At 47.2% G+C, this 26,241-nt stretch overlaps 1 protein-coding gene and 1 long non-coding RNA gene across 2 annotated transcripts in view; both read left to right on the plus strand.

Moving 5' to 3' along the window:
• SEC23A (SEC23 homolog A, COPII coat complex component) overlaps window positions 1–26,241 on the plus strand; it is a 563,646-nt gene that overhangs the window by 464,228 nt on the left and 73,177 nt on the right. The gene's annotated exons all lie outside the window — the stretch shown is intronic.
• On the plus strand, window positions 1,401–23,934 carry LOC118082118 (uncharacterized). Its single transcript, XR_004692189.2, has 3 exons — window positions 1,401–9,080; window positions 17,083–17,237; window positions 20,763–23,934. It is a non-coding gene; the product is annotated as an uncharacterized LOC118082118 (long non-coding RNA).

Consider the following 26,241-nt stretch of genomic DNA (forward strand, 5'->3'; position numbering starts at 1 on the left):
CAGGCATCCCCAAACTTCGGCCCTCCAGATGTTTTGGACTACAATTCCCATCATCCATTCCCATCATCCCTGACCACTGGTCCTCTTAGCTAGGGATCATGGGAGTTGTAGGCCAAAACATCTGGAGGGCCGCAGTTTGGGGATGCCTGAGTAAGCCGGACTGAATTCATCAGGACTTACTTCTGAGTAAACATGCAGAAGCTAGGGCTGCACATCAATAGAATTTATTTGCAAGGAAGCCCCCCCCCCCAGATTTAGGGTATGTGTGTGTGTAAGACATATTTACACTTGGAACATTTACTTCTCAGCCACCCCACTGAAGTCAAGGGAGGCACTCTAAAGTCAGTGATCTGGAGATTTCATCTCTGCCTTGGCTTTAGCACGAGGTTATTTGATAAGGAGGCATTCTTAACCAGCATGATCCAGGACCTCAGTGAAGCTGAAGCTCAAAAAGTATTGCTTTCAATACAGTGATCGATACTAACACAGTGTTGCGAAGGAGCCTGCCACTGAAATCGGAACGATTTATTTTCATCTAAAGACTGTGGCTTGGAGTGTCCTGTTGGCTTAATTGATTCACGACGGGAGCCCTCACCAGTAAACCAGGAATCCTGTTTTTAAGAGTTGTAATGTACAACAGCTAACACATGCAGATGCGTGTTCATCATTTGACCACCTAGTCTCGACTGAAGTGCGCCAGAAAGGCCGACCATCGACCGAACAACCCACTGAAAGGTTTTCATTATTACTTGATTAGCGTTGGTAGATTCAGACCTGCCTGGCAGTTGAATGTGTGAAAAGTTTGAAGTGATGCAGTACTATTCCAGACGTGTTAGGTTTCTGATCACCCATTCACACGTGCACTTCGCCATGTCGGGAAACTGTCTCTAAAAGATGAGTTGGAGTGTGCGAGACAGCCCTTAGCTGCTGGTTACCAAACGCCGAGAAATCGGATGGTGAGGAAACCGACTGGCGCACAATGTACGTGTGAAGGTGTGCTAAGAAGTCTCAGTGGTGCTTGATTAGTGGTGGCGCACATCTGAGAGTAATTCTAACCCCCCTTAGCCCGAATCAATGTCCCCCCCCCAAAAAAAAATCCCCCTGGAGTTTTGTATTAATGCGGGGCATATGTTATCCCCAGGACCAGGACTTTGCCCCGCTGGTCGAACTTGTTGCGCCAGTGACGAGGTGGTTCTCATCTCCGCATCAAAAGCGGCCGTCTTTCTTCAGCCGGACGGGCAAAAAAATTAAATAAAATGCCAGAAGCGCAATCCTCGGCCCCCTTCACTTCAAAAGCCGCTATCAGGGAGGCTCCCCGGCGAATTTGCCTGCCTGCCTTTCATTCCTCGCTGGATGAAGTGGGGGTGGGGTGGGGGCGGGCGGGTGGAAAAGCCCCTCCAACAAGGCCAGGGCGCTGCTAATGCGCTTTGATGGGGATTGAATTCATTATCTCCAATAACACAATTGTGCTCGGCCAACGAAAAGAGCAAAGTAATACTCATCTAGAATTAGAGCGAGGGGCTCAGAAGAAAAGGGACGGAGGGGCCGTTTCAAAGGGAGCAGGGGCGAAAAATGAGAAAACACCTAGATGGACAATCGGCTCGGCGAAGGGGGTCCCCCGGTCTAAAGCGCAGAAGTGTATTAAGTGGGCCATTGCGAGGATCAAGGCGCGTTGGTGGTCCCTGACTGCGCATTCTTGCCTTGGCCGGCCAAGTCGAGGCGAACAAGGACGGGGTCTTGACATTTCCTTTCCTCCAGAGAGTGAGGGGGGGGGGACTTAGACCTCGTCCCTCTCCGACCCACCCGTCTAATCACATTTACTTGGGAAGCAGGAAAGCCGGACAGAAAGGAGGAGGAGGAGGAGAGGCGGGGGTCCTGTCTCTTGAGCGCAGCCGGTATGGGCAAAGTTGGGAGCGCGACTCTGCTCCTGCAGGAGCGAGAAAAGATACACCTGTGGCAAGTATGGACGGTTAAGTTCTTTTAAGCATCTGGCTTAAGCCTTTGATCCGAAAGTGAAAATCTTTAGTTACGTTCAATGGTCCATCCAAATAAAGGACCACAGTCAATAGGATGAATTGGGCACGGGAAGGAAAGTATCCCGGACCGCTCTCTAAAGCAGGAATGGCCAACTTGTGGACCTCCAGATGTTGTGGGACTACTACTCTTATTATCCCTGATCCATTGGCCGTGCTGCCTGGGGCCGAATCCAACAACCTCTGGAACACTTGAGATCTCTCATGGGAGGATGGGATTAAAACAGGGGTAGCCATCTTGGTGCCCTCCAGGTGTTGTTAGAGACCAACTCCCGTCAGCCACCGCCAGCATTGCCTATTATTGCCAGGAATAGTGGGGGTTGTATTCCAGTAAGATCTGGAGGGCTCCACGCTGGGTATCCCTGGATATTTTGGAACTAACTAAACAAACAGCTTCAAATGCGCTTTGGAGTAGCTTTGGGGCAACCCCCGGAGGGCTGGAATGAGCCCCTGACATGCACTTAATTCATAACCGAATATCCCAAGCATCACCGTGGAATCATGGCTAAGCGGGAGGAACTCTGTCCTTTGCCCCAAACAGCTGGTATGGATCAGGAGCAGGAAAGGGAACTTGTGAGCTGGGGGGGGGGACATAAAGGGCAGGAAAGGCGAGCGCAGATGAAGCTGCAAGAGGTCAACTGGAGCCCCGAGCAAGAGCTCCGCTAACTCCCCCAAAGTGTTAAACCTGATGCCTCTAGAAAATAACAAGTAGTTTATTTTTTATTTTTTTAAATGAAAAATAACAAGATGATGAAGAAGAAAATGACTCTGTCGGTCAATATAAGCGCAGGTCTTTTCATTTTAATTACTTTCCATTCCAGTCATAGGAACCCAATCCAAGGGGCCAATGTCCCTTCGCCCTTCCCCATAAAATAGTTGAGGGAGCCCCCCCCCACAGTTGATAGGCATTGCCCTTCAAATTGTGTGTGTCTTGTGATCGATTCTGCAGGGCGGGGCTCCCCCCCAATATTTTATTCAAGTTGGCGCCTTTGATTCCAGTGAATGTCTTTCATAGGAGGCAACCAGAACGCAAGCAGTTTTCCAGTACAGTACATAACTTTGAATGCGTGGGTAGCGCTCAGCAGCCACTTGTTCATAAACGATGGCGGTGAGGATCTCGATGGCAGGGATGCTGCGCGCAGGGGCCTTTGCAGGCGCTTCAAACCGGAGCGCCAAGAGAGTAGAAGGCGAGTCCTCTCTTTCAGGAGCTGGACGGCGAAAAGCAGCTCAGAATGAACCTGCTCGGTGCCTTCCACGTTTCCGCCGAGCAGGGCAGGGGCGCGCCTGAAACTGGCCAGGCCTCTGCTCGGTTTGGTGGGCGGGTCAAACGCCCCGCGTCTCCTCGAGTCGGCGTCTCGCCGCCAGAAGCTCCCACAGAGCGGGCTCCGTCCAAAGCAGCCACCGCCGCGGCTCTCGGCAGCGAAGGGCGGTTTCCCGGCGGTGCCCCAAGGGACAGGCGCGAGCGAATACCCTGACACCCAAGTCTTGCCGACCGCTTGAAAGGCGCTCAGCCGGCGAAGAAGATGGTGGTAGGCAGGTAGAGAGGAGCTCCCCTTTCTCGCAAGGCCGGGGAAAGAGGGAGGCGGGCTGAGCCCCCAGAGACAAGGCCCTGCTGGTCGCAGCAGAGAGCCAGACCCGCAAAAGCGCGCGGTTGGGGCCTAGCAAACGCCTCCAAGCCTCGTCGTGGCAGTTGCTTCTGCTCGCTGCTTTGCCCTCCGTTTCTTGCCGTCTTCGATTTCCTCTACCTAGAGGGTCCAGTCAGTGCCGGATTTACCTATAAGCTAAACAAGCTATAGCTTAGGGCCCCGCTCTCTTGGGGTCCCCCCAAAAAGATTTAAAGGGGGAAAAACACTGGATGTACATTTCCAAAATATAAGATAATAAAATAAAACAAAACCTACACACAGCAAGTGGCAAATGGCTTTAGATACCTATTAGATCCATAAATTACCATACAGCATATATTCAACACAAAAACAGCGACAATTTGTTGTTGACAAAGGACAACTGGACATATAAAGGGCCCCATTACCTTCAGTAGCTTAGGGCCTCAACAAACCTAAATCTGGCCTTGGGTCCAGTCCATGGGCGTAGCCAAGGGGGGTAGGGAGAGGCAGCTAAAAAATCAATAAAAATACATGACAAACTGAGGCTCCCCCCCCCAACAAAAGCCCCCCCCCCAATCCTGGCTATGGCCATGGGCCAGTCGCTTAAAATAAGAGCATCCTTGCCACTGACTTTTCATTGGGTGGTAACATGGGATTTTTGTTAGGAGGGAGCAGGACTTGGTGAGGGGGGGGGCAGGACTGAAGTGATTGGTAAGTTAGTTATGTATTTCTGTTTTTTTACTTGATCTTGGGGGGAGCAGCTGCCCCCTGCACCCCGTTGGCTACGCCCATGGGTGGGAATGACATCCTTACACACACACACACACACACACACACACACACCCTGCCTAAAATAAGTTAAGGGAGGCAAACTTCACTGAGCCTAACAGGCAACCAATGCTCATGCATTTAAGACAAATTCTCAACTCAGTTGCCAAAAGCGGATTAGCGAATTATGCAAAAGCATGAAAAAGAGAAGAAGAGTTTGGGTTTGATATCCCGCTTTATCACTACCCGAAGTCTCAAAGTGGCTAATAATAATAATAATAATAATAATAATAATAATTATTATTATTATTATTTATACCCCGCCCATCTGGCTGGGTTTCCCCAGCCACTCTGGGCGGCTTCCAACAAAACAGTAAAGTGCAATAATCTATTAAACATTAAAAGCTTCCCTAAACAGGGCTAACTTCAGATGTCTCCTAAAAGTCTGGTAGTAGTTGTTCTCTTTGACATCTGGTGGGAGGGAGTTCCACAGGGCGGGTGCCACTACTGAGAAGGCCCTCTGCCTGGCTAACATTCTCCTTTCCCTTCCTCCCCCACAACAAACACACTGTGAGATGAGTGGGGCTGAGAGACTTCAGAGAAGTGTGACTAGCCCAAGGTTACCTAGCAGGTGCATGTGGAGAGCGGAGACGCGAACCTGGTTCACCAGATTACGAGTCTACCGCTCTTAACCACTATACCACACTGGCTCTCCACACTGGCATTTCCACTAGAAAACATACTGGAAGAGTAGCAAACAGGTAAAGTGTCTTGGTAGTATCATTTCTTAAATTTCCAAGCCCTCCTTACATGAAAAAAGGTCTATTAGAGCAAATTGCTTGAGAATAATGAAGTTTGGGGGTACACAGGAAATAAAAAAATGCAGGCACATTTCGCTGGTTTATGTAAAATACATCGCATTTGATCGGAAAGGTGGGGATGCACTGTCTGAGCAGCTTCAAGATAAGGAAATTGAACACCGGCACCCATATCTATGAACAGCTTCTGGTTGGAATCAAGAAAAAACCCTGCTTCTGCTGTTTCTAAATACAATAAACTACAGTATTTGGTCCAATGTAGAGTATATGACCGATATGAGCTTCCAACTTCTTCTAGGCGCCACTACTGGAGGTCTCGGGAACACTAAAGGAAAGCGAGAAGCAGGAAAGTCTTGACAGTATTGACACCACAATTGGGAATAAAAGGGGGAAATGTAGAGGTGGGAGTCAGAAGTTGGACAGGGAGCAAGGCCTAGTGGAACTTATTTAAGCATGTATAGGATTGCCTGATTGCAGAACTCCAAAATGGAAGTGAAGAGTTTCCTCTTCAAAGTAGAGTGACGCCTGTGCTTGTCTCACCAGCTAACCTGTAGCTTCTGAAATGTGAGCGGGGATGAATATGGGTTCAGTTGTGAGCTGAATGGTGCCCTACTGATCCATCCACCATCTGAAATCATCACCCAAGGCCTTTCTCTAGGTGACTCCATGATCCGAAGTGCTGCTGGTGGCAACTAAAGAGAGCTTTTGCTATTGTGAATACCTTATCTTTCAATAAATAATAATAATAATTATATTGGGGTCAGCCTGGAAATGTCCTTTAGGTGCCATGCAAAAAACACTTCTGTTTTCTTAAACTTTTAAGAACTAAGAATGTATGCAGTTAACCTGGAACAGCTGATTTTTGTGTCTGTTTGAATAAGCTGCTGCTGTTTGAGTTTGTAATTTTAATTTACTTGTTGGATAGTACTTAAGAGTGTTGGACCAGGAAAGTGGGAGACCCGGGTTCAAATCCCCCACTCAGCCATGAAGCTCACTGTGGGTGATCTTGGGCCCATTACTGTTTCTTAGCCTAATCTACTTTACAGGGTAGTTGTGAGGATAAAATAGAGAGAAATATGTATGCCACCTTGAGCTCCTTGAAGGAAAGGTGGGATATAAATATGATAGATAGATAGATACAGCAGGATTATGGAGCAGGATTTCTAAATCATGTGTGATCTGAGACCAAGTCCCTTTCATTTGAGAAATCAAGCAAGGTGTGCAAGCTATCCTGCACACATGAACACATCACAAGACCTGGCTTTATCTGGATTCCCCACCACAATCCACTCTCGGGGTCTGACACTGTAAAATATTCTTTTGTTGCTGTAATCCAGATGACTGAGGCCCAGCCAAGGTGCTAAAGTGTCTCCTCCAGCACCATGGCGAGCTGAATTTCTTGAATGCAAAGGGAATTAAGGTCCTCAGCAAGTTGCAAGATTTGAAGCTAACTAGAAGGGAACTAAAAAAAAAGGATATCAGGATTCTTCATGGATTATGTTTTGAGTGGGGAGAAGAGGCTTAGAGTGGCTCCATGCTAGTCCCCAGTATCTTGAATGTTAATACTTTTGCCTAATGTTACCTGCATAGGTGCCTCCTGAGAGTTAAGATTAGAAGAAATAACTTTTGGGAAGGGAATCGAGAGAAGAAAACCCTAACAAATACTTTCAGAAGGTCAAATGATAAGGACTACCTTGTTAAGCTCATTGGAGCTTTGGTTACGTGTTAGATATGGCTGCAAATAATGTTCATTCCCTTGTGCAGAGAAGGAGAAAGGAGTTTATTACATTTCAGCTCTTTCACCAGATTTTATAGAACTTTAAGTGAGAACTAATCCAATGCCACAGTAGTGCAATACCTTTATGAGGGCCAACTAAAAAACCCAAAATGATGAACAGTCTTTTGAGGTCTCCAGAATAACATGCTGGATGCTGAGTTGTGTGTGTGAGTTGGGGTAGATGAGAATGGAAGCTGGGAGTGGTGAAGTTTCTCTCCAGCTCTGCAGTTTATACCAGTCTTGAACTGCAATGCAGGGGGCATTTTGCAGACAACCCCGGATTAGCCTTGCAAAGTGCAAGATAGCTTGTAAAATACATCCAAGGTTATAGGGACAAACATGCAAAAATGGATGTCCCCCCCATTTTTATGCATTTATTTCCCATCTGTTCCCACAGACAATCTCCATTTCCCCTTTTTATCCTCGTAGCATTCTGGTGCAGTAGGTTAGGCTGAGAGGTAGTGACCATAGCTGCCAAGTTTTCCCTTTTCTCGCGAGGAAGCCTATTCAGCATAAGGGAAAATCCCTTTAAAAAAGGGATAACTTGGCAGCTATGGTAGTGACTGGCCCAAGGTCAGCCAGTGAGCTTCATGGCTGAGTGGGGATTTGAATCCAAGTCCTAGTCCAATTTTTCAACCACTACACCACATTGGAACTCTTATCTTTTTAAAAAATACAAAATCCAATAGTTACTCAGTTTGGTCTCAAGCTTTAACTGGAACACACAGGTCCCTTAGAGATGGAAAACAAAAAGCAACGTGGGTATCTTTATATTAGCAAAGTTGGAGATTACTTTCTAGGTGGTGCCAATTGAGGTATCTGATTGGAAAGCATGTGACTCTTGGAAGGAAAGTGTCACCTTCAGGTAGTAGCAACCGTCTCACTTCAGCTTCATGATCCCTGTCCTTGATGGTTGTATCTAGCAGTCTCTGAGACACAAAAACATAGGCAGCTGTTTGGGTCCATAAGAGGAAACAAAGGCACCAAAACCCCACCCACAGCAAGGTGATTCTTTTATATTACAAAGGAGTGAGCAAGTTTTCTAATTTTTTATAACTCCACATCAGGCAGGATGTCAAACAAAGTGGGTGTGTATGGGGGAGATGCAAGCCCTCGCATCTCTCCAGACTTAACGTGTCCTTCAGATAAAACCTAAAGCCAAGGTCCAAAGCTTTTTGTCATTTGAAATACCTGACAATGTTTCACAAGATACCTTTTGGGCAAACTCCATGTTGGGCAACTGGGATCCTAGACTTTTCTTCCAGTATTGCTTTGAAGGACACCTGAACTCTTTGCTGCTTATTTTGCCAAGGTGCATATCCAATAGGTATATACTCAGAAATGAGTCCTGTGGAGATCATTTAGGCTTGCTGCTAGGTTTTTGTATATATACACTTAGGAAAGAGCAAGCCCAAATGATCTAAATGCAACTCACTTCGTAGCAGACACACAGCAGGGTTACATGGTTAGAAAGTGGGAAATTTGAGTTATTAATTATTTGTGATATATGACTCAAAAATATACATGTACATAGGTACTGTATAGATTACTGTATAAAAGACTGAGACAATGGTATTTTCACTTTCCTGTTTCCTTTCAGGGAAAGTACAGTATTAGACTTAGGTTTTGTCAAAACTGCCCCTCTCCCTTTTACAGCACAAATGTAAAGCTAATTTCCTACCATTTCTGATATAGAAGGTTAGCAATCAATTTGTCAATGGATTTGTCCATAGCATCATCAACAAATATAATGCCATCTTTTTTGGGGGTGGTGGTGGTGGACTAATGTGGTAAGGAGAAATAGAAATACTGGGGTGTAACACTGGGGTGTAAAGCTGTTGAATGGGCTTATTCATGGCAGGAAATTATTCAGGTGATCCAGGTGAATCCAATCAGCAGTGACTAATTCCAAATGTGACTTGGTATGAAATCATCAATGGAGATTCTCTGATCAGGTTGGTGTTAAATTGGCAGACTCCCATTTCCTGTAAGACAATGGTCTTTCACTTTACAGATTACACTTGTGAATGCATCTGCTGGAAAGGAGACTGTAACCATCAGAAGGTTGTTCCTAAAGGTTAGTCTGAATCTCTTCTATTGTAATTTGAACCCTAAAAGCTTCATTTGTTGTTTAGTCGTTTAGTCATGTCCGACTCTTCGTGACCCCATGGACCATAGCACGCCAGGCACTCCTGTCTTCCACTGCCTCCCGCAGTTTCTTCCTCTTCTTGCAGTCCATGGGACTCTCAAGAGTCTCCTCCAGCACCATAATTCAAAAGCATCAATTCTTCGGCGATCAGCCTTCTTTATGGTCCAGCTCTCACTTCCATATATCACTACTGGGAAAACCATAGCTTTAACTATACGGACCTTTGTAGGCAAGGTGATGTCTCTGCTTTTTAAGATGCTGTCTAGGTTTGTCATTGCTTTTCTCCCAAGAAGCAGGCGTTTTTTAATTTCGTGACTGCTGTCACCATCTGCAGTGATCAAGGAGCCCAAGAAAGTAAAATCTCTCACTGCCTCTGAAATGTACTCGGAGTCGAGAGTGAATTTCATGCTCTTTATTCAGCTCATAGTCATCAAGGAGAAGAGGAGAAGAAGAAAATGGCTCTTTTCCCAAAACCATCTGCTTATATACATTATTTACACAATGGGCCTTGCGTGATTGGCTACTTCAGGGCTACACCTGTGGGCCAATTATATTGTGGATTGACTTCTGCCTGCAGCCTGATTGGCTGCTCCTACAGGCCAATCAGGTAGCAGATTCGCTTCTGCCAGCCGCCTGATTGGCTGCTCCAGCAGGCCAATCAGGTTGCGGATTCACTTCCACCTGGAGTTGGATTGGGTAGCTCCCGCTGATTCTGAATCCTATTGTTCTAGGATTCAGCTCAGTACATAACACCCCTCCCCTCTAAGTTCCAGTCCTGCCCGGGAAGTTGCATTCGTAGTCCCCAAGGTCTGCTGGCCGCCTCCGTGTGCGTTGTGGCCTGGGGTGTTCCTTGGTCAGGGGTTCTGGTTCTGGCTCGTGTTCCGGGGCTGTCTGGTCTGGCGCCACTGAACCACTAGGTTGTGGCTCTGGTTCCGGTGTCCTTCCAGCCTCGGGGCGCCCCTCTGTGCCTACTGCTTCTGCTTCCCCTGCCCACCCCTCTCGCTCTACAGGCCTCACTGCCCTGCTGTCCCCTTGGGACCCCTCTGTCCCGCTCTCCTCCCGGGTTCCTCCTGGGAATCGTCGCCGTAGCTGGTCGCAGTGGCGGCGCCAACATTGCCCCCCTTCCGTTAGTACCTCGTACGACACGGGACCGGTCACCTTGGTGACTGTGGCGGGTACCCATGCTGGGCCTGCCCCAAAATTCTTTGCGTACACTGCGTCCTGGGCCACAAATGTCCGGGGGTTCCTGCCTTTCCCCACCACTACCTCATCCTGAGCTCTGTCGGGGTGAAGTCGGTCCAGTCTAGTAGCAAGGCGCCGGCCCATTAGTAGTTCAGCTGGGCTCCGGCCCGTCGTTGTGCTTGGGGTGCTGTGCTGTGCTAGAAGAAATGCGGCAAGGCGGTATTCCCAGTCCCCTTGTGTCATGCGGCGGAGGCTGTCCTTGGTGGTCCGCACCATGCGCTCCGCTTGGCCATTGGTGGCAGGGTGGAATGGTGCTGAGCGGATGTGGCGGATGGCGTTCTGCGCTGTGAAGGTCTGGAACTCCTCTGACGTGAATGCGGTTCCATTGTCCGAGACGAGGGTGTCAGGGAGCCCGTGGGTTGCAAAAAGCTTACGTAGTACCCGGATGGCTGCCGCCGTCGAAGTGGACGGTACCAGTGCGACCTCCAGCCATTTGGTGTAGGAATCCACCACTATGAAGAATGTTTTTCCCTGGAAGGGGCCAGCGAAGTCCACGTGCAAGCGTGACCATGGATGTCGGGCGGACTCCCAGGGCTGGACTGGGGCCCTTGGGGGATCCGGGCGGGATTCTTGGCAGGTCTGGCAGTGTTGGACCCAGGCCTCTATCTCTCTGTCAATCCCCGGCCACCACACATAACTCCTGGCAAGGGCCTTCATCCTCACTACCCCTGGGTGTGTCTCGTGTAGGGCTGTGAGGACCCTTTTGCGGAGGGGCTGGGGAACAACAACCCTGCTTCCCCATAACAGGCACCCCTTGTGGGCCGACAGTTCATGTTTGCGGTTTGTGTAGCCAGCGAATTCTGGCCCGGGGCTGCTGCTGGGCCATCCTCGCCACACCCAGTCCAGGACCCGGGAGATGACCCTATCTTTTGTGGAATGGTGCGCAACTTCTTGTGCCTGAATGGGTCGGTCGGGAAGCAGCTCCAGGGTCATAACCTCTTGCGCAGGCGCTGGGTCGGGGCCTGTTTCTGGTAGTGGTAGCCTGCTGAGGGCGTCTGCGTGGCCCATCGCCTTCCCAGGGCGGTGGATTAGTGCATACTGGTAGCCGGCAAGGAAAATTGACCACCTGAGGACACGTGGAGACAACACTTGGGGGGTCTGCTTCTCGGGGGCAAACAGGCCAAGCAACGGCTTGTGGTCAGTCACTATGGTAAAGGGCCGCCCGTACAAGAAATCATGGAATTTTTTTTCGCCCTTCACGATTGCCAGACCCTCCTTGTCAATCTGTGAGTAGTTTCGTTCGGCTGCAGCAAGCGTCTGGGAGAAGTATGCCACCGGCACCTCTCTTCCATCCGGGAGTTGGTGTCCCAGGACAGCGCCGATGCCATAGGGAGAGGCGTCGCATGCCAGCACCACTGGCAGCCTCTCGTCGAAGTGTGCCAAGACCGAGTTCGAGACGAGCAAGTCCTTGACTGCCTGGAATGCGGCCCTTTGTCGCTGGCCCCACACCCAAGGGGCCCTTTTATCTAGGAGTCTGTGTAGGGGCTCCGCTACCGCTGCCTTATGGGGAAGGAAGGCATGGTAAAAGTTCAATAGTCCCAAGAATGACTGAAGTTCGGGCTTGCTCTTGGGCGCTGGGGCCTCACAAATGGCCCGTACCTTGTCACCGGTTGGATGGACCCCTTCTGCGTCCACCTTAAATCCCAGAAAGTCCACCTGCGGCACTCCCAGTAAACACTTTTCCCGCTTCACCTTGAGGCCCGCCGTCTGGAAACGGTGCAGGACGGAGCGGAGGCGGTCCTCAAATTCCTCTGGTGTGGGCCCGGCGATCAGTACATCATCGAAGAAAGGGGTGACGCCAGGAATCCCTTTAAGGAGAGAGTCCATTAGATTCTGGAATATGCCTGGTGCCACGCTAACGCCAAATTGCAGCCGCTTTACTCTGAATGCCCCTCTGTGCGTCACAATCGTCTGAGCCTCTGCTGTGGCTTCGTCCACAGGCAACTGTTGATACGCTTGGGCCAAGTCCAGTTTGCCAAAGATTTTTGACCCAGCCAGGGTGGCGAGGACATGGCTGACCACTGGCACTGGGTATGCATGGGCCGTGAGAGCCTTGTTTATGGTGCATTTGTAGTCTGCACAGATGCGGACCGAACCGTTAGGCTTGACGGGTGTGACAATTGGAGTTTCCCAGGGGGCGTTGGGCACCGGCTCCAGTACTCCTTGCTCCACGAGCCGGTCCAATTCCTCGTCTATGCGGGGTTTCAGGGCGAACGGGACCCGGCGGGCCTTGTGCCTGATGGGTCGTACAGCGGGGTCTAGCTGTAGGGCAATGGGGGGTCCTGTATATCGTCCCAATGCCCCATCGAAAACCCCTGGAAACTCTTTGCATATGGCGTCCACGTCCACTTGTAAGCTAGTGCGGTTCACCCCGGTAACGGCTAGCCCCAGAGGTCCAAACCATGCCAGTCCCAGTAAGCTAACGTAGGGGCCCTTAACTACCAGCAAGTCCAATTGTTGCTTTCGCCCTCGATATTGCACCCTGAAGGTCCCCACCCCCATTGTAGGGACCTTACGTTTCTGGAAGTCCCGGAGGGTGAATGGGGCCGGCCTTAGTTTGGGACCCCCATTAGGGCACAGTTCCCTTAATGTTCGGGCCGAGATTATGGATAGAGTTGAACCCGTGTCCAGCTCCATGCGGCATGGGGCTCCCTCTATCTGTACCTCTATATAAATTTTCTCTGTGCTGGGATGGGGCAACTGGAATACCTGGTAGTCCGTGATCTCCGTCGAGTTGCCTTGGTGCATGGTGCCGTGTGACCTGGGGCTCCTGGGTCGGTCATCTGATGCTTGTCGACGGGTGAGTCGAGCCCGACACACCCGGGCGATGTGTCCCAATTTTCTGCACTGCCTGCACTCTGCGTTGCGGAAACGACAGGTCCTCCTCTCGTGGTTCTCCCCGCAGCTTGCACAGTTCCCTCCTTCTCGTCGAGGCTGCTGTGGTGTGTGTGCTGCTTGAGTGCGCCGCTGTACTCGGTGTACTTCCTCCCTGTCAGATTCGGATTCGTCGGTGAGGTCTTCGTGGTAGACCCTCGGTTGGGATGGCGGGGTCGGTCGTGCCTCTTGCGTTGACCTCTCGGCGGCTTCGGTTGCCAGGGCTTCCTCCAGAGCAATCTGGAACGTGAGGTCTTTTTTGGCGTAGAGGCGTCGTTGCAACATCTCGTCCCTCAGGCCACCGACGAGGCGGTCACGAAGCATGTTCTCCAACTCTGAGAAGTTGCATAGCCGGGCGGCTTGGCGGAGGGAGGTCACAAACCCAGTTATGGTTTCCCCCGGGGCTTGCCGCTTTGCGTAGAAGGCATTTCGGCAAGCTACCACCGAGGGCTGTGGTGAGAAGTGCTCCTTCAGCCGTTCCATTATTGTTTTGTAAGAGACGGTAGCGACATCTCTAGGTGCAAGGAGAGCCCGGGCGATTTCAAACGTCTCCTCTCCACAGACGCTGAAGAATGTCGCCCTCTTCATGGCATCGTTGGTGACTTCTTTCGCTTGCAGGAGGAAGTTGAAACGGGCGGCGTACCCTTCCCAGTCTCCTGATGCTGGTTTGAATGGCGAGAAGCTGCTGTCGGTTGCCATTCTGGGTTCCTTGGGTCCTGGAGCTGAAGCCTGGATGCACAGTGCGATGCAGCGGTGCAGCAGGTGGCGGTGCTGCGGTGCAGTGCGTGGTGGCGGTCAGCTCAGCAGGATCCCACCTTCGTCGCCAGTGAAATGTACTCGGAGTCGAGAGTGAATTTCATGCTCTTTATTCAGCTCATAGTCATCAAGGAGAAGAGGAGAAGAAGAAAATGGCTCTTTTCCCAAAACCATCTGCTTATATACATTATTTACACAATGGGCCTTGCGTGATTGGCTACTTCAGGGCTACACCTGTGGGCCAATTATATTGTGGATTGACTTCTGCCTGCAGCCTGATTGGCTGCTCCTACAGGCCAATCAGGTAGCAGATTCGCTTCTGCCAGCCGCCTGATTGGCTGCTCCAGCAGGCCAATCAGGTTGCGGATTCACTTCCACCTGGAGTTGGATTGGGTAGCTCCCGCTGATTCTGAATCCTATTGTTCTAGGATTCAGCTCAGTACATAACAGCCTCCATTTCTTCCCCTTCTTTTATGCCAGGAGGTGATGGGACCAGTGGCCATGATCTTGGTTTTTTTGATGTTGAGCTTCAGACCATATTTTGCGCTCTCCTCTTTCACCCTCATTAAAAGGTTCTTTAATTCCTCCTCACTTTCTGCCATCAAGGTTGTGTCATCTGCATAAAAGCTTCATAGCTATTTACAAAAAAGAACACGAGAATAAAACTATCTGTGAAAAACAGTTAAAAACAACTTAAATTCTTCAAAAGTAATTAAAACCATCTATAATCTGAAAACCAGATTAAAACACATGATAGTATTCTACATGTCTGGATATACTTGCCTAAACAAAAATGTTTTTGGCAGGTGCCAAAAAGAGTACAGTAAAGGTGTCTGTTTGGTGTCAATAGGCAGGGAGTTTCAATGTGGGGGTGCAGCTGCACCAAAAGATTGATTTCTTACAGAATGAGTATCAAGTGGTACCTGTAGCAGTGCCAGGTCCACAGATCAGAGCAGCCCAGTGGACATATATATGATATAATGTGATTTAGTTGGGGTGTAGGACAAAAGGACAGTTCTGGATTTTAGGCTAAGGCTGCTGCCATTGATCTCTTTGGAGGCATCTAGCTATTCTCAGCAGAGACAGATTTAAGGCAGTGTGGCTGGTTCTCTTGCACTGGACACAGAGCTAAGGGAGGTGGTGCAGGGCATCTCAATTATTATGTCATGCACACTCGGAACAGAAGGTGAGAAGCTGGGGTACGAACCAAATTTTGGCCTTGCACAGGGCACCGCTGAAATTTGAAAGACTAAAGTCTGCCCCTGTTCTCAGTATGAGATGGTTATAGAAAATATCTTGACAGGGTAGTCTAAACAGTAGAAAAACTTGATTCATAGTATCATAGAATCTTAGAGTTGGAAGGGAGCCAAGGGTCATCTGGTCCAACCCCTGCAATGCAGTAATCTTAGCTAAAGCATCCATGACAGCATCCATCCAACCACCATTTTTAAAACCTCCAAGGAAGGAGAGTTCACAACCTGCCAAGGGAGACTGTTCCACTGTCAAACAGCTCTTACAGTCAGAATTTTTTGTCTAGTTGAAATCTCCTTTCCTGCAACTTGAAGCCATTGGTTTGAGTCGTACTTTCCAGAGCAGGAAAAAACAAGCTTGCTCCTTCCTCCATGTGAGAAGCCCTTCATCAAAATGTGAATGTTTGGATGGGAAGACTGAAATTTGACTAGTGGATATACTTGTGAATTCATGGCAGGGGTGGCTTGGCTGCGGTGTGCTGAGTGAAAGCAAGGCCTGAAAAGATTTGGGGGTAGTTATAGCAACCAGATCAGTCCCTGTCTCCTCTCTGCCCTCTGAAGCCCTTTCAGCTCAGGCTGCCAGAACACGTTTTTAATTAAAGCGTATAAAAAGTTGTTTTGTCAGGCCTCTCGCCATCCCATCAGTTTCAAAATGGTTAATGAGGCATCATCTCTTTTTGATGTTCAGGGAAGCATGGGGGACTACCTAAAGTCGCCACCAAGAGAGTTAGCTCTCAATCAGGATCCCCACAACAGGGAAAGAGCGACCAGCTTCATGCCACTGACAAGGGGAAAGCTTCAGAAATGTATTGCCCTTGCAGAACTTGCAAGCTCAAAGTTGTAGTGAGCGCCTGTGGATCTGAAAGGGAACCAGGCAGCCTGTGACTCCTTCCCTCCCTCTTCCCATTTCCCCCCCCAAACCCCTCTCCTTCCCTGTTTTTCTGTGCCGCAGCAGGTAGCCTTTCAGATGGCCACCACAAGAGGCAGCAACTTCAACCAGGCAGAAGAGGCAGCCACTCACTCGGGTGTTCATATAATATACGGTATAAAGGAGAGGCGGAATTTAGAGAAAGCCTGGCCTGGGCTACCTGGTTATTTTAAAGGATAGGCCCAGTCTACCTAGGTATCCTTTTTTCAGTCTTCAGCCTTTTGTTTATGTTGAGCTAACCACAAATACATATAACCATAAATACATATAACCGTAAATATAAAGTAGCATATGCAAAGTTCGCACACATCTAAACCCTCTTTTATCATTTTTCTGCTTCTTTTTTCATGACGTGTTTGTGACCACCCTATTTCTGTATTTTCATATTTTGTTGGAAGCCGCCCAGAGTGGCTAGGGGAACCCGGCCAGATGGGCGGGGTATAAATAATATATTATTATTATTATTATTATTATTATTATTATTATTAAGGGCTCCAGGGCGAGGGACTGAGGAATGAATTGGGAATGCTACACAAGTCATCTTAAAAGCAAGGGGAGCTGTGCATAGAGCATATAAACTGATCTGGACTCTGCGTTTATCATCTGAAGCCTTTCTTCATGTGCCTCCATTATATATTTTTAGGCGCCAGGTGAAAATCTCTTCAACTAGGTCTTTAGCTGATTACACAGCCTTCTAAATATTTTGTTGTTTTTGTTTGAACTATTTATTTGGGCTTTTATCTTGTATTTTTATATTGTGAACTGCCCTGAGATCTTTTGATGAAGGGCGGTATAGAAATCTAATAAACAGCAATAATAATATTTGTGCTCTTGTTCAGCTGCTGTTCATTTCAGAACCCCGTTCGATTGTGTCCCTTAGATTCCGTTTGAAATGAGAGCCTGCCTCTGGCCCTCATAGGTGGCCCCAAAACAGCAATCCAGTTTTTGCCCGACTGCCAGCCACAGCCCTCAACCTTCTTGGCCAGGTGGCTTCTGACTGCGTGGAATAGGCACAGACTCCAAAGACATTATCAGGTAAGGTAAAAAGCCAAAGATCCCTGGACGGTTACGTCCAGTCAAAGGTGACTATGGGGTTGCGGCGCTCATCTTGTTTTCAGGCCACAGACAGCTTTCTGGGCCATGTGTCCAGCATGACTAAACTTCATCTGGCACAATGGGACACCATGATGGAAACCAGAGCGCACAGAAACAGCGTTTACCTTCCCGCCACAGCAGTACCTATTTATACTTGCACTGGTGTGCTTTCAAACTGCTAGGTTGGCAGGAGTTGGGACAGAGCAACGGGAGCTCACCCCGTAGCAGGGATTTGAACCAGCAACCTTCTGATCAGCGAGCCCAAGAGGCTCAGTGGTTTAGACCACAGCGCCACCTGCGTCAGGTAGCCAGTTTAGGAAAGGCTGATCTAAATTATTACAACTAGAATCCACAGCATGTTTAAACATTCAAAAGAAGTGTTCCAAAGGGTGTATCAGTTGCAGGTCAATCTAATGATGCTTATCAGCTTGACAAGCTAGGCAAGTGTTGCTAAAGACTGGAAAAGGCCTGACCCCTTGCTTCTAAAACTAAGGGGGTAGGTCTATAACCCACAGAGGGTGGGTCGCACACATAAGGCTTTTAATGCAGAGGTTTACTGCTGCCAGAGTTAAAAAGCTACAGGCAGTAATGACTCAGGTTAGATAAGGGATTGGATGGGTGGAGCAAGTGAACAATACACCCAAGTGCTTTTCTTTCAGCAACCATGGTTCAAATGAAGGTTACATTCCAAGGGGAGTGAACATTCCCCCCCCCCCCGGAAAGGATTGAAAAGCCCTTATTTTTAGTTTCAAAATGGCTAAGAGGGCATATGTAACTCTGAATATTGCCATGTTGTTGTTGTTGTTTAGTCGTTTAGTCATGTCCACCTCTTCGCATCCCCTTGGACCAGAGCACGCCAGGCACTCCTGTCTTCCACTGCCTCCCGCAGTTTGGTCAATATGGAATATTGCCATAGTTTTCTGATATGGAAGAGGCATCGAGTCTTCTGGGATTAACACTTTGCTACCATATGGGTGTACTCTGCACCTTACCCAAATGGCTCATACCTATGACAAAGAATTCCCATTAAAATCCATGGATAGGATCCAGCAATTTGAAATGGAAGATTGGCTTGGAATCTCAAGCTGAGAATCTTCAGCATCCTCAAGCAAACTACAATTCACAGAATTCTCCTCCAACTAGTATAATATGGCCAGCGACTCATGCTGCTTTACTGCATATAACTTTTGAATGGTATAACCAAAGCTCCAGGGGGAATGGTTCCAACACTTGGGAAGACTTAAACACTGATATGCCTTTAGTTGGGACGCAGGTGGCGCTGTGGTCTAAACCACAGAGCCTAGTACTTGCCGATCAGAAGGCCAGCGGTTTGAATCCCCGCCACTTGGTCCCAGCTCCTGCCCACCTAGCAGTTCGAAAGCACGTCAAAGTGCAAGTAGATAAATAGATACCACTGCGACGGGAAGGAAACGGCGTTTCCGTACGCTGCTCTGGATTTGCCAGAAACGGCTTAGTCATGCTGGCCACATGACCTGGAAAACTGTCTGCGGACAAACGCCGGCTCCCTTGGCCTGTAAAGCGAGATGAGCGCCACAATCCCAGACTCGTTCATGACTGGACTTAACTGTCAGGGGTCCTTTACCTTTTACCTTTTAATGCCTTTAGTCATGGGGGGGCCAAGGAAGGCCATCTGCCCCCCAATAAATAAAAAGAAATAAAAATACATAGCAAACTGAGCTTCTGCTCCCCTAACAAAAGGTCTGCTCCCCTCAGGAAAAATCCTGGCTATGCCCATGCCTTTAGTAGAAGAGATCACAGAGAAATGTCCTAAAGTTCCCATGCTGTTTTACTGGGTGACTAGTGCTGATCTAGGGAGTGGAATAAAACCCACCATTAAGGAGATGTTGGGCCTGACTCTGTAGACACCCTATATATAGCACAGAGAAGCAAAATAGTTTTAATTAAGAGGGTCAGCAACAAGAAACCAACAAAAACACAACCACCGAATCACATTAACAATACAGTACAGTACTGGTATCTATCAATACATCCATGTTGGTTTTACACATGTAGCTCAATATAGGCAATCCAAATATCCAAATACGTAGGTATCCAAGCGACTTTAGCATTTATTGTTGATGTCCTTTGCTTGATTTTCTGTTTTGATAGTATTTTTCTCCTCTTCTATCCCTTCTTTTCTTATGCATTCTTTTCTTTAAAAAATTGCAATAACACAAATAAATGAAAAAAAAGGGCTCCAGAACACTGTTTTGGTCTTGTCACTTATATTAATGGTTTATGGTGGTACTGCAGGAGTGGCTAGGAAAAAGTATATGCCTTTTCTCAAGACACTTTCTGACCTCCCAATTTCTGGTGCCCTACTTTTTCTGCTGCATGGTCCTCCAAGTGACTGTACACTATGGAAGGGGAATCTCAGGCCCAAGGGGCAAACATGCCCACCACCAGAGCTCCTTATCTGGTCCTCCACAGGCAACACTCCAGTGACACCCATTACTGGCCCTATTTGCACCCTCCTTGAGTCTTTGCCTGGTTGCAATGTGTCCTTGCATTCTGTCGTGTTGCCCCCAGAAGGATACCTTCACACATCGCACACTGGGCCCAGCCACATTTCCCCTTAAGTCCGTTTTTCCTTTTTACCCTGTTTTCCACCTGGTCTGGGTGTCAAATCTCCTTCGTTCTTTCTTTATGCAACTTTTGACCCTTCTCTCAGTCCTTCCACAGACTCAGGCTACATCACTTCCCCTTTTGGATTTTTCTAAAACTCTGCTTGCAACTGGCATTCCACCACGAACCACCCACCTATTGCTCTTATAGTACTTGATAATCCTTTTATTTAGCTCATGTTACAGTATAATTAAAAGCATCAGAATACAAAGCTAAGCTAACAAGATTAACTACTTTGCTTTTATGTGGCAGCCTTTCAGCCTCACTGCTAGATGTTGTCTGCCGGGGCTGTGAGCAGTTTGGAACAGGGGGTTAGGTAGTTATTTCCTTTACTTGTCTTATGAGGCCCCATGGCATAACTATACACCAGGAAACCCTTGATCCCTCACCACTTCTTACTGTATGCTGAAAAGGGCTGTAGAACAGTATTTCACCATTTGTTTTATCCTCACAACAGTCCTGCGAGGTAGGATGTTGACTTTCCCAAGGCCAGCCACAGATTCCATTGCATCACACTACGGTTGAGAGCCTCCAAGGAAATTCCAATGTGCCCTGTATATTATAACAGATGTGGTGTGAATACAATGGTACAACTGAAACACTGGGCAGTCTGAAGCATTTGTAATGTGAGAGGCCCAGATTTCCAGTGCCCACAAATCTCACTAGCTGCCATTATAGTTGATCCACCCATACCAAGTGGTGAGGCTATCCTGGATCTGAACCATTTCAAGAAGAAGGATACAGCGAAGGCAGCTTTGCACTGTGTGATTTCCCTGATGCTGACCACTGTTCTTTTGCTTTTTCACATCTCTCCAAAAGATGTACACACAACCTGTTGGACTACTGCAATGCACTCTACGTGGGGATACCTTTGAAGGCGACCTGGAAACTACAATTAATCCAGAATGCGGCAGCTAGACTGGTGACTGGGAGTGGCTGCCGAGACCATATAACACCGGTACTGAAAGACCTACATTGGCTCCCAGTACGTTTCTGAGCAGAATTCGAAGTGTTGGTGCTGACCTTTAAAGCCCTAAATGGCCTCGGCCCTGAACCACCCCCATTGTTCATCCCGGACACTGAGGTCCAGCCCCGAGGGCCTTCTGGTGGTTCCCTCACTGCGAGAAGTGAAGTTACAGGGAACTAGGCAGAGGGCCTTCTCAATAGTGGCAGCTGCCCTGTGGAAGTTGGAACGCCCTCCCATCAGATGTCAAGGAAATAAACAACTACCTGACTTTTAGAAGAGACCTGAAGGCAGCCCTGTTTAGGGAAGTTTTTAATTTTAGATGTTTTATAGTGTTTTAAATATTTTGTTGGGAGCCGCCCAGAGTGGCTGGGTTGTTGTTGTTGTTGTTGTTATTATTATTATTACCATTTTTAGCATCATCATCATCATATCATCATCATCATCATCTCCAATTAATACTCTCTTTTCTAGTGCACAATATGAAACAAATGAAAGTTTTACAGGTGCAAGGGATGGAGAATTGTATTATGAATGTTTAAAGATCACCCAGCTCAATCTTAGGTTATTTAAAGATAAATAAAACACCAACAGCAACAATGTGGCATTGGTACCCATCAGGATGTTTATTTTGGAAGAATAATTTCTTTATGCAATGTCATTTTGGGGATACTCTAAAACTAATGATGGCCAGCTCACATATGGAGCAACCGCCTCACTGTTGCTGAGAACCTCAGAGAATCCCTGAGGCTTGTATGGACTTGTATGGAAACACCATTTGGATGACGCGGCGCCTCCATGTGGGCAGGATATTCATGGCAGATCTAGTTCTCATGGCAGCCCAAATTGGAGTGACTCACCATTTGCTGCTGACTGGTGTGGAATCACACAGAAATTGTTAACTGGGGTAATAATTCTGAGGTATCAGCTGGTATAGTCCACTATTTACAGATCTGAACCACTTCAGGACTGTAGGTGGAAGAACATAGGAAGAGCCTGCTGGATCTCAAATCCTGTTCTCACTGGGGCCAAGCAGATGTCTATGGGAAGCCAGTAAGCAGGACCCGAGCACAACAACACTCTCCCATTCCAGCAACAGCTCTTCAGAAGTATACTGCCTCCAATCGTGGAGGCAGAATATAGCACATATCCTCCATTCATTTGTCAAATCCTCTTTTAAAGCCATCCAAGTTTGTGGCAATCACGGCCTCCAGTGGCAGTGAGTTCCATAGTTTCACTATGTACTGTGTGAAGAAGTAATTTTCTTTGTCTGCCCTAAATCTTCCAATATTCAGCTTCATGGGACGTCGAGGAGTTCTAGAGTTACGAGAGAGGGAGAAAACCTTTTCTCTATCCGCTTTCTCAATATCATGCATAATTTTATACACCTCTACCTTATACTTACCTTTTCATCAGACTAAAATGCCCCAAATGCTGCAACCTTCCCACATAGGGGAGTTGCTTCATCCCCTTGATTGTTTCTGTTGCCCTTTTCTGAGAATCACATGTTTTCACTCTCTACACGCAAACGCTCCTGCATCTAGAAAACCAGCACATCAGGGAAAAGGGTGGGTTAGAGTTCTCCATGCTGGCATGTGAGATTTTCATAGGCTGTTGGGGGAAGGACCAACCGCGTGAAATTTCTCAATGTGCAATTTCGCTCAAACACTTATGAAATCAAGTGGCCTTTTTCTAAAGCTAGAAACTAACCGTACCAAACTTTCTTTTTAAGAAAAGGAAATAACTGAGCTGAATAACAGGAGTACCCAGCAAACAGTACACAAGCAGTTCCTTCCCTGCCAGTAATGTTAGGGAGGATTTAGATAATATCTACAAAAACTGAAATGGCTGTAAAAGAGATTTGACTCTTGTGGGGGCAGGGAGGGAGAACGGGAGACAAGCTTGATAACATACCTTATGGCATTTAAAAGGAAATGAGGCTTCTACAGGTGAAGTCTTAAATGAGCAATAGTCTCCCCGCTGAGAACCATTCTTTGACAGACAGTTAATGACTGGAACATTTAAGACATAACGTGATTATTGAAAATGAGGCAGGCCATTACAATTGCCTGCCATTGGATGGGGGTGGAGCCGACTAGCAGCAGCCAGCTAGTGCTTGTTCATGAAGACAAGATCTGTCAAAGAAATAATTTAATGTGATACAGGCTAAATTATGAAGCTTATGATGTGGGTTATTGTCCTTTAGGCATTTTAGGTGCTACATCAGGGAGAATCATATTGGACGCTGACAGGGATGGCTGCTAAGAGAGGGTCAACTGGGTAGAATTTATTGCAAGCTGTATGCAAAAATTATCTGGCTATTTGAAGGTGGATGCTGTAGGTGGATCCATCCATCTCCTAGGGTCTCTGGGAAGTAGAACCCACTGAAGCTAGATGGCAATTTGAGAGTGTGTGTCCTCCCCCTACCCCAACCTAGGTAATGTATTTTTTTCTCAAATAATGGGCGTTTCTGTCTTCCACACAATGTGTCATACGTGGGGCTCCTCTGATGAAAGTTCGGGAACTTTAGATGCTGCAGAATTTGGCAGCCAAGTTGCTCACTGGGGCAAGATGGTTTGAGCATATTACACTGATCCTGGCCCAACTGCACTGGCTGCCAATTCGTTTCCAGGCTCAACTCAAAGTGTTGGTTTTGACCTACAAAGCCTTAAATAGCTCAGGAGCGCAATACCTCTAGGACTAGCTACCCCCATCTGAACCGACTTGGACCCTGCAATCATAATCTGAGGCCTTTCTTCATGTGCATCCTCCACAAGATATCTGGAGGGTGGCAACATGAGAATGGGGCTTTTCTGTGATGGCCCCCTGCTCGTGGAATGCTTCCCCAGAGAGGCTCACCTGGCACCTTCATTACATATCTATAGGCACCAGGTGAAAACCTTTCTCCATAACCAGGCCTTGGGCTGATTAACATTCTTTTAAATCCTTTTAAATATGTTTGGGAGGGGGCATCATTAGTTTGTTTTTTGGTTTACTATGTATTTTGTGTTCTCCTTTTATATTGTGTAATGCCCTGTGATCTTCAGATGAAGGTCAGTATACAAATTATTAAGTATTATTATTAATAATACGGTAATACTCCAAAGTGCCATTGCTTTCAATGAAACTTACTCCTAGGCAAGTATGTATAGGACCTAGGTCTGTCTGGACCTAACCAGGTACCTTTCTATTCTAGTGGAGAACCCTGGTTTCTTGAATAATGACAGCAAGGCATATTTTTCTGTTTACTCTCCCCACATACCACAGGTTTTTATAAATCTCTATTGAGTGCTAGCTAAATTTGCTTCTTCTTTTTAATTAAGTGGAAGTTCCTGGATGGTGGATTAGTTTGGGAAAGTACCATCCCATTGCAAATTTGCTGAAAATAGACTAAATTGGCAACTGTAGAGTGAAGATGGTAGTGCAAGTTGGATTCTCATGCGGGAGAAATCAGTTGACCGCTGCACTTTACGTTTCTTTACACTGCACTGCATCATTCAGCATCAATTCACAACACACGGCTGTTTGCTCACCACATTCATGAGACGAGAACTAGAAAAACAACAACGAAGGGTTGATGCAACCTTTCCACTCTTGGCTATGAAATTATTTTTGTGTTTGTGAAGTAACACACACCAAGGCAGGCTGCTTATTTGCTGAGCGATACAGACCAAAGTGCCTTCGCCAAGTAACCTCAATGACCCCCGTTAAGAATTGCTAATTTTATTTGCAGGGAAAAGAAGGGGATTCCAAGCTATTGAAAGTTCTCAAAATCCTGCTTGTTCATGGCCTCATATTTCAGAGGCTGATTTTTATAAATAGTCAAGGGAGAACACACCCACCAGGCTACATAAAGAACTTGCGAAACAATAAAGCAACATCTGTGAAAGTCAAATACTGGAGAACAAAGCTGTGGGCCTCCAGACGTACATGTTTCAGCAGTTCCCAGACAGTTTTGTATCATGTATCTTAATTTTTGGAATTCCCTTTCAGTTGTTTTGCTTCGGGAAAATGTTGGTCAACAGTTCTTGTTTTCTGGCAAACGTGTGAGAAGGGATGCCCTCTGTCCTCAGACCTCCTGCAGGGTCAGAGGGGGTTTTGTGTGTGTGTGTTGAATCTGGCAATGGAAGGAGGCAGCATATTCATACTTTCTGATAGGTGTCCTTCCAAAACAAAGACACAGAAAAAACCCCATTCAGCAGATCCGAGTCAGGAAATCCACTGTGGTTAGCTGTAATTTACCAATCAGTCTATCTGAATGTAGCAATAAAAGTGTTGCTAATGTACCATAACTCCAATAACAAAAGCCAAGAGATGAAAGAGCTATAACTCGGAGTGAAATTTAGGAATTTCCTGAAGAGGGAAAGAGATTTATTTTGATCTCTCCATGGAGTTCTGAACCCCTGGGATAGGATGGGACAATCTCCCTCTCCCGGACTCAAACGTGCATGCAAAATAGATAAAACGGGGTAGAACCCAGCCCATGCACCGAGATCACTGTGTATGCAAATGGCCCACAGATCTTGCATCTCATCCTCAGGAACTAGCACCATGCCAGGAACTTACCTCCATGGAAAGCTGTGGCACTGCACTGGCTTCCACATTTCTTGGACTGCACAGAGTAGTGGCTGGAGCCACATGGCATCAGATTTGTGCATGTGCCTGCCCTAAGGAGCTCGTGATGGGGGGGGGTGAACTCGTGTGTCTTACTTGGGCTGATGACTTACCTGGCCATGTCTTAACCATGCTGGAGGATGCAAGTATAGGACCAGGTACATTGACTGCAAAGAAGCCTTTGTTCTGAACGTACTCTTTCACCGTATTTATTCTGTAAAAAAGGGGGTGAAGAGAAAACGAAATCTGGACTATCAATACAAAGTTTTGAAGCCCCCCGTTTCTTGTTTTTTTACAGTTAATTTCTGACTCGCATTCATGCAATGACAATTCTTCACCTTGAATTGTTTTTAAAAGCAACCTTTACAAAGCCTATTTTAATAAAAGGATTACAATCTACAAAAGGGTAAGAGACAGGTAACCTGAGATCCAATTTTGGAACGTATACTCCTAGTTCAAATGTGCAAGCTTGAACTTAACAAATGTTTAAAATATTTGAGTTTTTTAAACCATGCCAAAATAAACCACATCTTTTCTAAAGGCTACATATTTAGCTAGGCACTGGCAATGTAAATCATTCAACCATTCCAACTATTTGTTTAAAAGCCTCCTGGAACACGTGCAGCTCCAACAAAACTGAAGAATGAAAAGTCTAGACTGTTGAAGACTACAACTGACTTCTAATCAAATTAAAACAAGTTAGGAACTTTTGAGAGGTTC

The sequence above is a fragment of the Zootoca vivipara genome, chromosome 1 (assembly GCF_963506605.1).
Source record: "Zootoca vivipara chromosome 1, rZooViv1.1, whole genome shotgun sequence".
NCBI lineage: Eukaryota > Metazoa > Chordata > Lepidosauria > Squamata > Lacertidae > Zootoca > Zootoca vivipara.